Source organism: Salmo salar, chromosome ssa01 (genome assembly GCF_905237065.1).
Source record: "Salmo salar chromosome ssa01, Ssal_v3.1, whole genome shotgun sequence".
Taxonomy (NCBI): domain Eukaryota; kingdom Metazoa; phylum Chordata; class Actinopteri; order Salmoniformes; family Salmonidae; genus Salmo; species Salmo salar.
In genome coordinates, this window is record NC_059442.1 from 171,913,968 (window position 1) to 171,927,671 (window position 13,704).

Below are 13,704 nucleotides of genomic sequence, written 5' to 3' on the forward strand. Positions count from 1 at the left end.
CAGCATAATGTTCAAGTTTTCTGGTTCTAACATAGACATTGGTTCATTAGAGAACGTTAAGAAACGTTAAGATATTTCAATACTTCAGCATAATGATTCCATCAGGTTTCCTCATGGTTCTATTTAAAGTAATATTCTCATAACATTAAGAACATTGGGAATGTTCTCAAATACTTCAGAGAACATTAAAAAACAACATTCTTCTGTGGGAATTTCAATGGGTTTTCTGCAGGTTTCCTCATGGTTCTATTTAAAGTCATGCTCTCAGAACATTAACAACATTTTTCATTAAAAAAAGAAAAAAAAAAAGAAAACATTAGTAACGTTCAAAAAACATTCTAAGAATGTTATTGAAAAACATACATTCTGTTCTCAGCGTCAACAAAACTATCTCTATCCTCTATCTTGTTAAGTGTGTTCAGGTGTGTTGGCCACTCTCAATAATTGGCCACACCTGATCTTAATGACTGCTTGTTTACTTTGAAATGGGGTCTGTTTGAATAGACTAAAATTAACAGCTTTTTAAGAGTAAAATAGACCAGGCATGCTAGCTCCATCCTGGTGGTGCAGTGGTCTAACTCCATCTGCCAAGAAACAGAAGATCATAGGTTCAAATCTTAATGATGCTGTGCTACAATAAAAAAAAATTGATTAATGCCTAAGCAAATTAATTTCCATATATCCTATCTGAGCTTGAAGTTCAAAACAGTTAACCTAAGCTAGCAGTCTTACTAAAATGTTCAGTTAAAGTTTTAAGAAAGGTATTAAAAAACCTCCAAACTCTTAACCCAAACTCAGCTAGCAGTATTATAAGAATTTATTGAAACGTTCAATTAAAGGAAAATTACTCCAAATAACCTAAAATGTTCTCAGAACCTCCCTGCAACATAAAAATGTATGTTCCCTGAACAGGAAAAATGTTCACTTCCGTTCTCAGCACTTTTAAAAACATTCAGTTAAACCGGTCAGGAAACTTAAGGCTTTGTTCCCAGAACCAATGGAGAGAAAAAACGTACGTTACCACAACTACCAAGGAACTAAATGTGCTACCTGGGCGGTCCTTCGCAGGATATGTTATCAACAACCAGACCCAGCTAGCTAATGTCAGCAACTAGACACTATCAACAACTAGCTACTATCAACAACTAGCTAATATCAACAACTAGCTATTATCAACAACTAGCTATTATCAACAACTAGATACTATCAACAACTAGATACTATCAACAACTAGCTACAGTATTATCAACAACTAGCTATTATCATCAACTAGCTATTATCAACAACTAGCTATTATCAACAACTAGATACTATCAACAACTAGCTATTATCAACAACTAGCTATTATCAACAACTAGCTATTATCAACAACTAGCTATTATCAACAACTAGATACTATCAACAACTAGCTAATATCAACAACTAGCTATTATCAACAGCTAGCTAATATCAACAACTAGCTACTATCAACAACTAGCTATTAGCTACAACTAGCTATTATCAACAACTAGATACTATCAACAACTAGCTAATATCAACAACTAGCTAATATCAACAACTAGCTAATATCCACAACTAGCTATTATCAACAACTAGATACTATCAACAACTAGATACTATCAACAACTAGCTATTATCAACAACTAGATACTATCAACAACTAGCTATTATCAACAACTAGCTAATACCAGCAACTAGCTACTATCAACAACTAGCTACAGTATTATCCACAACTAGCTATTATCAACAACTAGATACTATCAACTAGATACTATCAACAACTAGATATTATAAACAACTAGCTATTATAAACAACTAGCTATTATCAACAACTAGATACTATCAACAACTAGCTACAGTATTATCAACAACTAGATACTATCAACTAGCTATTATCAACAACTAGCTAAAATCAGCAACTAGATACTATCAACAACTAGATACTATCAACAACTAGCTACAGTATTATCAACAACTAGATACTATCAACAACTAGATACATAATTATCAACAACTAGCTAATATCAACAACTGGCTATTATCAACAACTAGATATTATCAACAACTAGCTATTATCAAAAACTAGATACTATCAACAACTAGCTAATATCAACAACTAGCTATTATCAACAACTAGCTATTATTAACAACTAGCTATTAGCTACAACTAGCTATTATCAACAACTAGATACTATCAACAACTAGCTACTATCAACAACTAGCTAATATCAACAACTAGCTATTATCAAAAACTAGCTATTATCAACAACTAGCTATTAGCTACAACTAGCTATTATCAACAACTAGCTACTATCAACAACTAGATACTATCAACAACTACCTATTATCAACAACTATCTACTATCAACAACTATCTACTATCAACAACTATATACTATCAACAACTAGCTATTATAAACAACTAGCTATTATCAACAACTAGATACTATCAACAACTAGCTATTATCAACGGGATACTATCAACAACTAGATACTATCAACAACTAAATACTCTCAACTAGATATTATCAAAAACTAGATACTATCAACAACTAGATACTATCAACAACTAGATACTCTCAACTAGATATTATCAAAAACTAGATACTATCAACAACTAGATACTATCAACAACTAGATACTATCAACAACTAGATACTCTCAACTAGATATTATCAACAACTAGCTACTATCAACAACTAGCTAATATCAACAACTAGCTATTAGCTACAACTAGCTATTAATAAAAACTAGATGCTATCAACAACTAGCTACTATCAACAACTAGCTAATATCAACAACTAGCTATTATCAAAAACTAGCTATTATCAACAACTAGCTATTATAAACAACTAGCTAATATCAAAAGCTAGATACTATCAACAACTAGATACTATCAACAACTAGCTATTATCAACAACTAGATACTCTCAACAACTAGCTATTATCAACAACTAGATACTATCAACAACTAGCTATTATCAACAACTAGATACTCTCAACAACTAGCTATTATCAACAACTAGATATTATCAACAACTAGATACTATCAACAACTAGCTATTATCAACAACTAGATACTATCAACAACTAGCTATTATCAACAACTAGCTATTATCAAAAACTAGCTATTATCAATAACTAGCTATTATCAACAACTAGCTCATAGAAATCAGATCAAAGGTTATTACATCACCAAGTATGGATCCAGAATGAAACATCACCTGAGAGCTACAACATTGGGTCAGCCCTACAACACTGGGTCAGCCCTACAACACTGGGTCAGCACTACAACATTGTGGGTGTCCCAAATGGCAAACTGGTCCCTATATAGTGCACTACCTCTGACCACAGCTCTTTGGGCTGGTCAAACTGGTACACTACTTCTGACCATAGCTCTATGGGCTGGTCAAACTGGTACACTACTTCTGACCACAGCTCTTTGTGCTGGTCAAACTGGTACACTACTTCTGACCACAGCTCTATGTGCTGGTCAAATTGGTACACTACTTCTGACCACAGCTCTATGTGCTGGTCAAATTGGTACACTACTTCTGACCACAGCTCTACGAGCTGGGCAAACTAGTAGCAACTACCAGGCCTGTGCTCTGTAGAAGCAGGAAGTAACAGGAACTGGTAACTCGGGTTGCGATGGCACGGCCGAGCATGGTGTTGGTTTCCTTTTAATATTGGATGGGGGGTAATAAAGAAGAGTAAACTGAAACCCAACCAGGAACAACAGACAACCATTTCCCTTGCTCCTCCTCTGCTGGTCTCCTTGTCTCCCTCCCATTCCGTCACTCCACCATGGGTAGCCGGGCCTTCAGCTGCTCTGCACCCAGGCTGGAATGCACTCCCGCCACACATACAAGATGCAGACACAGTCATCTCATTCAAAAACCTCTTCAAGGATGCCTATAAACCTATAGAATGTCTTCTATGATTGACCGCCTGTGCATTCTCAGTATCCAGCCCTACCCCCTAAAACCGGGTCTGTATCCTATACCCAGACCTACCCCCTAAACCGGGTCTGTATCCTATACCCAGCCCTACCCCCTAAACCGGGTCTGTATCCTATACCCAGCCCTACCCCCTAAACCGGGTCTGTATCCTATACCCAGCCCTACCCCCAAAACTGGGTCTGTATCCTATACCCAGCCCTATCCCCTAAACCGGGTCTGTATCCTATACCCAGCCCTACCCCCTAAACCGGGTCTGTTTCCTATACCCAATCCTACACCCTAAGCTAGGTCTGTATCCTATACCCAGCCCTACCCCCAAAACTGGGTCTGTATCCTATACCCAGCCCTATCCCCTACACCGGGTCTGTATCCTATACCCAACCCTACCCCATTACCCTACCAACGGGACATTAAAAACTGTAATGTGTGTCTATTTGTCAATAACTGTTGGTGTGCGATGTCTAATATTAAAGAAGTCCCGAGGTATTGCTCGCCTGAGGTAGAATACTTCATGATAAGCTATAGACCACACCATCTACCAAGAGAGTTCTCATCTATATTATTCGTAGCTGTCTATTTACCACTACAAACGGACGCTGGCACTAAGATCGCACTCAACGAGCTGTAAAAGGCCATAAGCAAACAAGAAAATGCTCATCCAGAAGGGGCGCTCCTAGTGGCCGGGGACTTTAATGCAGGCAAACTTAAATCCGTTTTACCTCATTTCTACCAGCATGTTAAATGTGCAACCAGAGAAAAAAAAACTCTAGAACACCTTTACTCCACACACAGAGATGCATACAAAGCTCTCCCTCACCCTCCATTTGGCATACAAAGCTCTCCCTCACCCTCCATTTGGCATACAAAGCTCTCCCTCACCCTCCATTTGGCATACAAAGCTCTCCCTCACCCTCCATTTGGCATACAAAGCTCTCCCTCTCCCTCCATTTGGCAAATCTGACCATAATTCCATCCTCCTGACTAAACTAAAGCAGGAAGTACCAGTGACTCGCTCAGTACGGAAGTGGTCAGATGACGCGGATGCTACGCTACAGGACTGTTTTGCTAGCACAGACTGGAATATGTTCTAATGACAATGACATTGAGGAGTACACCATCTCAGTCACCGGCTTCATCAATAAGTGCATCGACGACGTCGTCCCCACCGTGACCGTACTTACATTTCCCAACCAGAAGCCATGGACTACAGGCAACATCTGCACCGAGCTAAAGGCTAGAGCTGCCATTTTCAAGGCATTAATGTGGATGCTACCATGATTAACCTGTTAGGGCTAGGGGGCAGTATTGACACGGCTGGATAAAAAACGTACCCGATTTAATCTGGTTACTACTCCTGCCCAGTAACTAGAATATGCATATAATTATTGGCTTTGGATAGAAAACACCCTAAAGTTTCTAAAACTGTTTGAATGGTGTCTGTGAGTATAACAGAACTCATATGGCAGGCCAAAACCTGAGAAGATTTCAAGCAGGAAGTGGCCTGTCTGAGAAGTAGTGTTTCATCTTGGCTCTTTTTATTGAAGACTCAGGATCTGTGCAATAACGTGACACTTCCTACGGCTTCCATAGGGTCTCAGAGCCCGGGAAAAAGCTGAACGATATCGAGGCAGGCTCTGGCTGAAACACTTTATCGCTTTTGGCAAGTGGCCACTCAGAGTACTATGGGCTTAGGCGCGTGCCCGCTTCGACCGAATGCTTTCTTTTCCTTTGTCTGTTTACCTAAAAGCAGATTCCCGGTCGGAATATTATCGCTTTTTTATGAGAAAAATGGCATAAAAATAGATTTTAAACAGCGGTTGACATGCTTCGAAGTACGGTAATGGAATATTTAGAATTTTTTTGTCACGAATTGCGCCATGCTCGCCACCCTTATTTACCCTTTAGGATAGTGTCTAGAACGCACAAACAAAACGCCGCTGTTTGGATATAACGATGGATTATTTTGGACCAAACCAACATTTGTTATTGAAGTAGAAGTCCTGGGAGTGCATTCTGACGAAGACAACAAAGGTAATAACAATTTTCTTATAGTAAATCTGACTTTGATGAGTGCTAAACTTGCTGGGTGTCTAAATAGCTAGCCCTGTGATGCCGGGCTATCTACTGAGAATATTACAAAATGTGCTTTCACCGAAAAGCTATTTTAAAATCGGACATATCGAGTGCATAGAGGAGTTCTGTATCTATAATTCTTAAAATAATTGTTATGCTTTTTGTGAACGTTTATCGTGAGTAATTTAGTAAATTCACCGGCAGTGTTCGGTGGGAATGCTAGTCACATGCTAGTCACATGCTAATGTAAAAAGCTGGTTTTTGATATAAATATGAACTCGATTGAACAAAACATGCATGTATTGTATAACATAATGTCCTAGGGTTGTCATCTGATGAAGATCATCAAAGGTTAGTGCTACATTTAGCTGTGGTTTGGGTTTATGTGACATTATATGCTAGCTTGAAAAATGGGTGTCTGAGTATTTCTGGCTGGGTACTCTGCTGACATAATCTAATGTTTTGCTTTCGTTGTAAAGCCTTTTTGAAATCGGACAGTGTGGTTAGATTAACGAGAGTCTTATCTTTAAAATTGTGTAAAATAGTCATATTTTTGAAAAATTGAAGTAATAGCATATCTAAGGTATTTGAATAACGCGCCACAGGATTCAACTGGCTGTTGAGTAAGCGTCCCACCTAGCCCATAGAGGTTAAGGATAGTCCTGAATGAATTGTGAATAATGATGAGTTAAAAAGTTACAGACGCACAAAAATCATACCCCCAAGACATGCTAAACCTCTCACCATTACAACAACAGGGAATGTTAGCATTTTATATCATAGCCCCAAGACATGCTAACCTCTCACCATTACAATAACAGGGGAGGTTAGCATTTTATATCATACCCCCAAGACATGCTAACCTCTCACCATTACAACAACAGGGAATGTTAGCATTTTATATCATAGCCCCAAGACATGCTAACCTCTCACCATTACAACAACAGGGAATGTTAGCATTTTATATCATAGCCCCAAGACATGCTAACCTCTCACCATTACAATAACAGGGGAGGTTAGCATTTTATATCATACCCCCAAGACATGCTAACCTCTCACCATTACAATAACAGGGGAGGTTAGCATTTTATATCATAACCCCAAGACATGCTAACCTCTCACCATTACAACAACAGGGAAGGTTAGCATTTTATATCATACCCCCAAGACATGCTAACCTCTCACCATTACAATAACAGGGGAGGTTAGCATTTTATATCATAACCCCAAGACATGCTAACCTCTCACCATTACAACAACAGGGAAGGTTAGCATTTTATATCATAACCCCAAGACATGCTAACCTCTCACCATTACAATAACAGGGAAGGTTAGCATTTGATATCATAACCCCAAGACATGCTAACCTCTCACCATTACAACAACAGGGAAGGTTAGCATTTTATATCATAACCCCAAGACATGCTAAACCTCTCACCATTACAACAACAGGGAAGGTTAGCATATTATATCATACCCCCAAGACATGCTAAACCTCTCACCATTACAATAACAGGGAAGGTTAGCATTTTATATCATAACCCCAAGACATGCTAACCTCTCACCATTACAATAACAGGGGAGGTTAGCATTTTATATCATACCCCCAAGACATGCTAAACCTCTCACCATTACAACAACAGGGAAGGTTAGCATTTTATATCATACCCCCAAGACATGCTAAACCTCTCACCATTACAACAACAGGGAAGGTTAGCATTTTATATCATACCCCCAAGACATGCTAAACATCTCACCATTACAACAACAGGGAAGGTTAGCATTTTATATCATACCCCCAAGACATGCTAAACCTCTCACCATTACAACAACAGGGAAGGTTAGCATTTTTTTGGGGGGGGGGTTCTGATATTTGCATCACGATACATTGAGGATTATCCATATTAATATTGACATGTTTTGAAACCTATTCTATTCATATTTACAAATAAAATGACTCCAAAACGACACAATACATTATTTACCATTAATTTCTATTGGTCACAAAATAATCTGAAACACAACCAAAACAAACAGCAAATTTCTATAGTCACAAGCTTGATGTAATCATTGTGTGCTAGGATTATGGGACCAAATACTAAACTCTGGACTACTTTAATACACATACAGTGCCTTCGGAAAGTATTCAGACCCCCTTTGACTTTTTCCACATTCTGTTACGTCACAGCCTTATTCTAAAATGTATTAAATTGTTTACACACAATACCCCAAAATGACAAAGCAAGAGGTTTCGATTTTTTTGCCAATTTATAAAAAATTAAATACTGAAATATCACGTATACATAACTATTCAGACCCTTTACTCAGTCCTTTGTTGCAGCACCTTTTGCAGCGATTACAGCACTGAGTCTTCTTGGGTATGACGCTACAAGCTTGGCACACCTGTATTTGGGGAGTTTCTCCCATTCTTCTCTGCAGATCCTCTCAAGCTCTGTCAGGCTTGGATGGGGAGCGTCGCTGTACAGCTATTTTCAGGTCTTTCCAGAGATGTTCGATCGGGTTCAAGTCCGGGCTCTGACTGGGCCACTCAAGGACATTCAGAGACTTGTCCCAAAGCCACTCCTGCATTGTCTTGGCTGTGTGCTTAGGGTTGTTGTCCTGTTGGAAGGTGAACCTTCGCTCCAGTCTGAGGTCCTCAGCGCTCTGGAGAAGGTTTTCATCAAGGATCTCTGTGCTTTGCTCCGTTCATCTTTCCCTTGAGCCTGACTAGTCTCTTAGTCCCTGCCTCTGAAAAACATCCCCATAGCATGATGCTGCCACCACCATGCTTCACCGTAGGGATGGTGCCAGGTTTCCTCCAGATGTGACGCTTGGCATTCAGGCCAAAGAGTTCAATCTTGGTTTAATCAAACCAGATAATCTTGTTTCTCATGGTCTGAGAGTCCTTTAGGTGCCTTTTGGTAAACTCCAAGCGGGCTGTCATGTGCCTTTTACTGAGGAGTGGCTTCCGTCTGGCCACTCTACAATAAAATACCTGATTGGTGGAGTGCTGCAGGGATGGTTGTCCTTCTGGAAGTTTCTCCCATCTCCACAGAGGAACTCTGGAGCTCTGTCAGAGTGACCAATTGGGTTCTTGGTCACCTCCCTGACCAAGGCCCTTTTCCCCCGATTGCTCAATTTGTCCGGGTGGCCAGCTCTAGGAAGAGTCTTGGTGGTTCCAAACTTCTTCCATTTAAGAATGATGGAGCCCACTGTGTTTTTGGGGACCGCAGAAATGTTTTGGTACCCTTCCACGGATCTCTGCCTCAACACAATCCTCTCGGCGTTCTACGGACAATTCCTTCAACTTCATGGCTTGGTTTTTGCTCTGACATGCACTGTCAACTGTGGGACCTTATATTGACAGGTGCCTTTCCAAATCATGTCCAATCAATTGAATTTACCACAGGTGGACTCCAATCAAGTTGTAGAAACATCTCAAGGATGATCAATGGAAACAGGATGCACCTGAGCTCAATTTCGAGTCTCATAGCAAAGGGTCTGACTACTTAAGTAAATAAGGTATTTCAGTTTTTTTATTTTTAATACATTTGCACACAAAACAAACGTTAGCGCTTTTGTCATTATGGGGTATCGTGATGTCATTATGGGGTATTGTGATGTCATTATGGGCTATTGTGTGTAGATTGCTGAGGCTTTTTTAAATTTAATCCATTTTAGAATAAGACTGTAACATAACAAAATGTGGAAAAAGTCAAGGGGTCTGAATACTTTCCGAATGCAATGTAAGTGAATTTGTCCCAATACTTTTGGTCCTCTAAAATGGTGGGACTACAGTATGTACAAGAAGTGCTGTAATTTCAAAACGGTTCACCTGATATGGATGAAAATCACTAATCAAATCCAAAGTGCTGGAGTACAGAGCCAAAACAACACAAATATGTCACTGTCCCAATACTGTTGGAGCTCACTGTAGGTGTTCCTCTTGTCCAGATATATTATGGCTCTGTGTATGGCGACGTAAATGGTACCTTCTGTGGATCGTTTAGTAAATTGTGTGTCCAGTGTGCCTGGCATGCTGGCCTTGACGTGAGCCAAAACCAGACTCTTGAAACACTTCATGATGATTGGGGGTGAGTGCGATGGGGGCGATAGTCATTTAGGCATGTCACATTTGTTTTTCTTGGGCACACAAACAATTGTAGTCTCCTTGAAGCAGGTGTGGACTATAGGTACAGGTCAAAGATGTCTGAGAAGATGCCTGCCAGCTGTTCAGCACAGACTCTGAGGATGCAGCCAGGGATGCCATCTGGACCAGCGGCTTTGTGAGTATTCACTCTTATAAGAGTTTTCCTCATGTCAGCCTCGGAGAGCAAAAGCCCACGGTCGTCCGGAGCAGCGAGAGTCCTCCTGGATGGTTCGGTATTGTCTGCCTCGAAGCAAGCATAGAATATGTTAAGCTCATCTGGGAGGGAGGCTTCGATGGGCACCACACAGCTGGATTTGCAATTGTAGTCTGTGATAGTCTGCATTGCTAAATGCCTCATGAGTCTGAGTTGTCGAACATCAATTCAAGTTTGAGTCTGTATTGTCTTTTTGCGTCCATAATGGATTTGAGGAGCTCGTACCTGCTTTCGCACGCCACCAAGTCATCTGGGTTTGTTCTGCTGACATTGAACGCTGCAGTACGGGCTCTAAACATGGTACGGATATCTCTGTTCGTCCAGGGATTTTGGTTGGGGTACAGATTGTTAAGCCTGTGACTTACACCAACAACAACTTGGCCACTTTTAGGATGAAGGTTAACATGCCGGGTGAATAAAACTCCAGTTGCAATTCCAAACAAGGTGTGCAGCCCAAATGGCACCCTATTCCCTATGCAGTGCATTACTTTGGTCCAGAGCCCTGTGGGATGCACAAGGGGTTATGAACATAGTGAAATGTTCAACAACTGAAGCCATCTGCCATGACAGTGAAGCCCTTTCTCCTCTCTTCCTTCAGCAGGGTGCCAGAGCACACAACACACCTGTGATACCACAACACCCCTCCCCTCCCCCGGAATTCTCTCTCGCTCTCTCTCTCTCTCTCTCTCTCTCTCTCTCTCTCTATCTCTCTCGCTCTCTCTTTCTCTTTCTCTCTCTCTCTCTCTCTCTCTCTCTCTCGCTCTCTCTCTCGCTCTCTCTCTCTCAGACAGTGCTGAGGTGAGGTCTGGCACATAGCTGACATTCCACTGAACTGAGCCCTGGGCTGAGGAGAGAGGAGTATCTAGGAAGCTCAGTGGTACAGCAGGCTAGGAGAACAATGCTACCCACCCACCCCTCCCTCTCTGCATCCCAACCCTCCTCTCCTAGCCTGCAGAGCGCTAACAATGCTTAGCAGTAACAAATAAAGTGGGGAGAGGGTGTGGGGCATGAGAGAAGACAGCCCTGGCTGCCATCTTGGAGTAGTATTAACACATCATGGAGTAGTAGAAACACAACATGGAGTCGTAGAAACACATCGTGGAGTAGTAGAAACACATCATGGAGTAGTAGAAACACATCATGAAGTAGTAGAAACACATCATGGAGTAGTAGAAACACATGGAGTAGTAGAAACACAACATGGAGTAGTAGAAACACATGGAGTAGTAGAAACACAACATGGAGTAGTAGAAACACATCATGGAGTAGTAGAACACATCATGGAGTAGTAGAAACACAAGATGGAGTAGTAGAAACACATGGAGTAGTAGAAACACAACATGGAGTAGTAGAAACACATCATGGAGTAGTAGAAACAAATCATGAAGTAGTATTAACACATCATGGAGTAGTAGAAACACATGGAGTAGTAGAAACACAAGATGGAGTAGTAGAAACACATGGAGTAGTAGAAACACAACATGGAGTAGTAGAAACACATCATGGAGTAGTAGAAACAAATCATGAAGTAGTATTAACACATCATGGAGTAGTAGAAACACATGGAGTAGTAGAAACACATCATGGAGTAGTAGAAACACATCATGGAGTAGTAGAAACAAATCATGAAGTAGTATTAACACATCATGGAGTAGTAGAAACACATCATGGAGTAGTAGAAACACATCATGAAGTAGTAGAAACACATCATGGAGTAGTAGAAACACAAGATGGAGTAGTAGAAACACATGGAGTAGTAGAAAAAGTAATCCTTCTAACCCCCCCCCCCCTAAAAGATTTAGATGCACTATTGTAAAGTGGTTGTTCCACTGGATATTATAAGGTGAATGCACCAATTTGTAAGTCGCTCTGGATAAGAGCGTCTGCTAAATGACTTAAATGTTAAATGTAAATGTAGAAACACAAGGAGTAGTAGAAACACATCATGGAGTAGTAGAAACACATCATGGAGTAGTAGAAACACAAGATGGAGTATTAGAAACACAACATGGAGTAGTAGAAACACATCATGGAGTAGTAGAAACACATCATGAAGTAGTAGAAACACATCATGGAGTAGTAGAACACATCATGGAGTAGTAGAACACAAGATGGAGTATTAGAAACACAAGGAGTAGTAGAAACACAAGATGGAGTATTAGAAACACAACATGGAGTAGTAGAAACACAAGATGGAGTAGTAGAAACACATGGAGTCGTAGAAACACAAGATGGAGTATTAGAAACACAACATGGAGTAGTAGAAACACATCATGGAGTAGTAGAAACACATCGTGGAGTAGTAGAAACACAAGATGGAGTATTAGAAACACAAGGAGTAGTAGAAACACAAGATGGAGTATTAGAAACACAACATGGAGTAGTAGAAACACAAGATGGAGTAGTAGAAACACATCATGGAGTAGTAGAAACAAATCATGAAGTAGTATTAACACATCATGAAGTAGTAGAAACACATGGAGTAGTAGAAACACATGGAGTAGTAGAAACACATCATGGAGTAGTAGAAACACAAGATGGAGTAGTAGAAACACATGGAGTAGTAGAAAAAGTAATCCTTCTAACCCCCCCCCCTAAAAGATTTAGATGCACTATTGTAAAGTGGTTGTTCCACTGGATATTATAAGGTGAATGCACCAATTTGTAAGTCGCTCTGGATAAGAGCGTCTGCTAAATGACTTAAATGTTAAATGTAAATGTAGAAACACAAGGAGTAGTAGAAACACATCATGGAGTAGTAGAAACACATCATGGAGTAGTAGAAACACAAGATGGAGTATTAGAAACACAACATGGAGTAGTAGAAACACATCGTGGAGTAGTAGAAACACATCGTGGAGTAGTAGAAACACAAGATGGAGTATTAGAAACACAAGGAGTAGTAGAAACACAAGATGGAGTATTAGAAACACAACATGGAGTAGTAGAAACACAAGATGGAGTAGTAGAAACACATCATGGAGTAGTAGAAACACAACATGGAGTAGTAGAAACACATCATGGAGTAGTAGAAACACAACATGGAGTAGTAGAAACACATCATGGAGTAGTAGAAACACAACATGGAGTAGTAGAAACACATGGAGTAGTAGAAACACAACATGGAGTAGTAGAAACATAACATGGAGTAGTAGAAACACATCGTGGAGTAGTAGAAACACATCATGGAGTAGTAGAAACACATGGAGTAGTAGAAACACATCATGGAGTAGTAGAAACACATGGAGTAGTAGAAACACAAGGAGTAGTAGAAACACATCATGGAGTAGTAGAAACACAAGATG

At 40.1% G+C, this 13,704-nt stretch overlaps 1 protein-coding gene and 1 pseudogene across 2 annotated transcripts in view; one reads left to right on the forward strand and one right to left on the reverse strand.

The window, feature by feature from the left end:
- Positions 1 to 13,704, reverse strand: part of LOC106572778 (polypyrimidine tract-binding protein 3) — a 121,336-nt gene that overhangs the window by 91,339 nt on the left and 16,293 nt on the right. The window lies entirely within an intron of this gene.
- Positions 10,242 to 13,704, forward strand: part of LOC106572858 (hydroxysteroid dehydrogenase-like protein 2) — a 51,014-nt pseudogene continuing 47,551 nt past the window's right edge.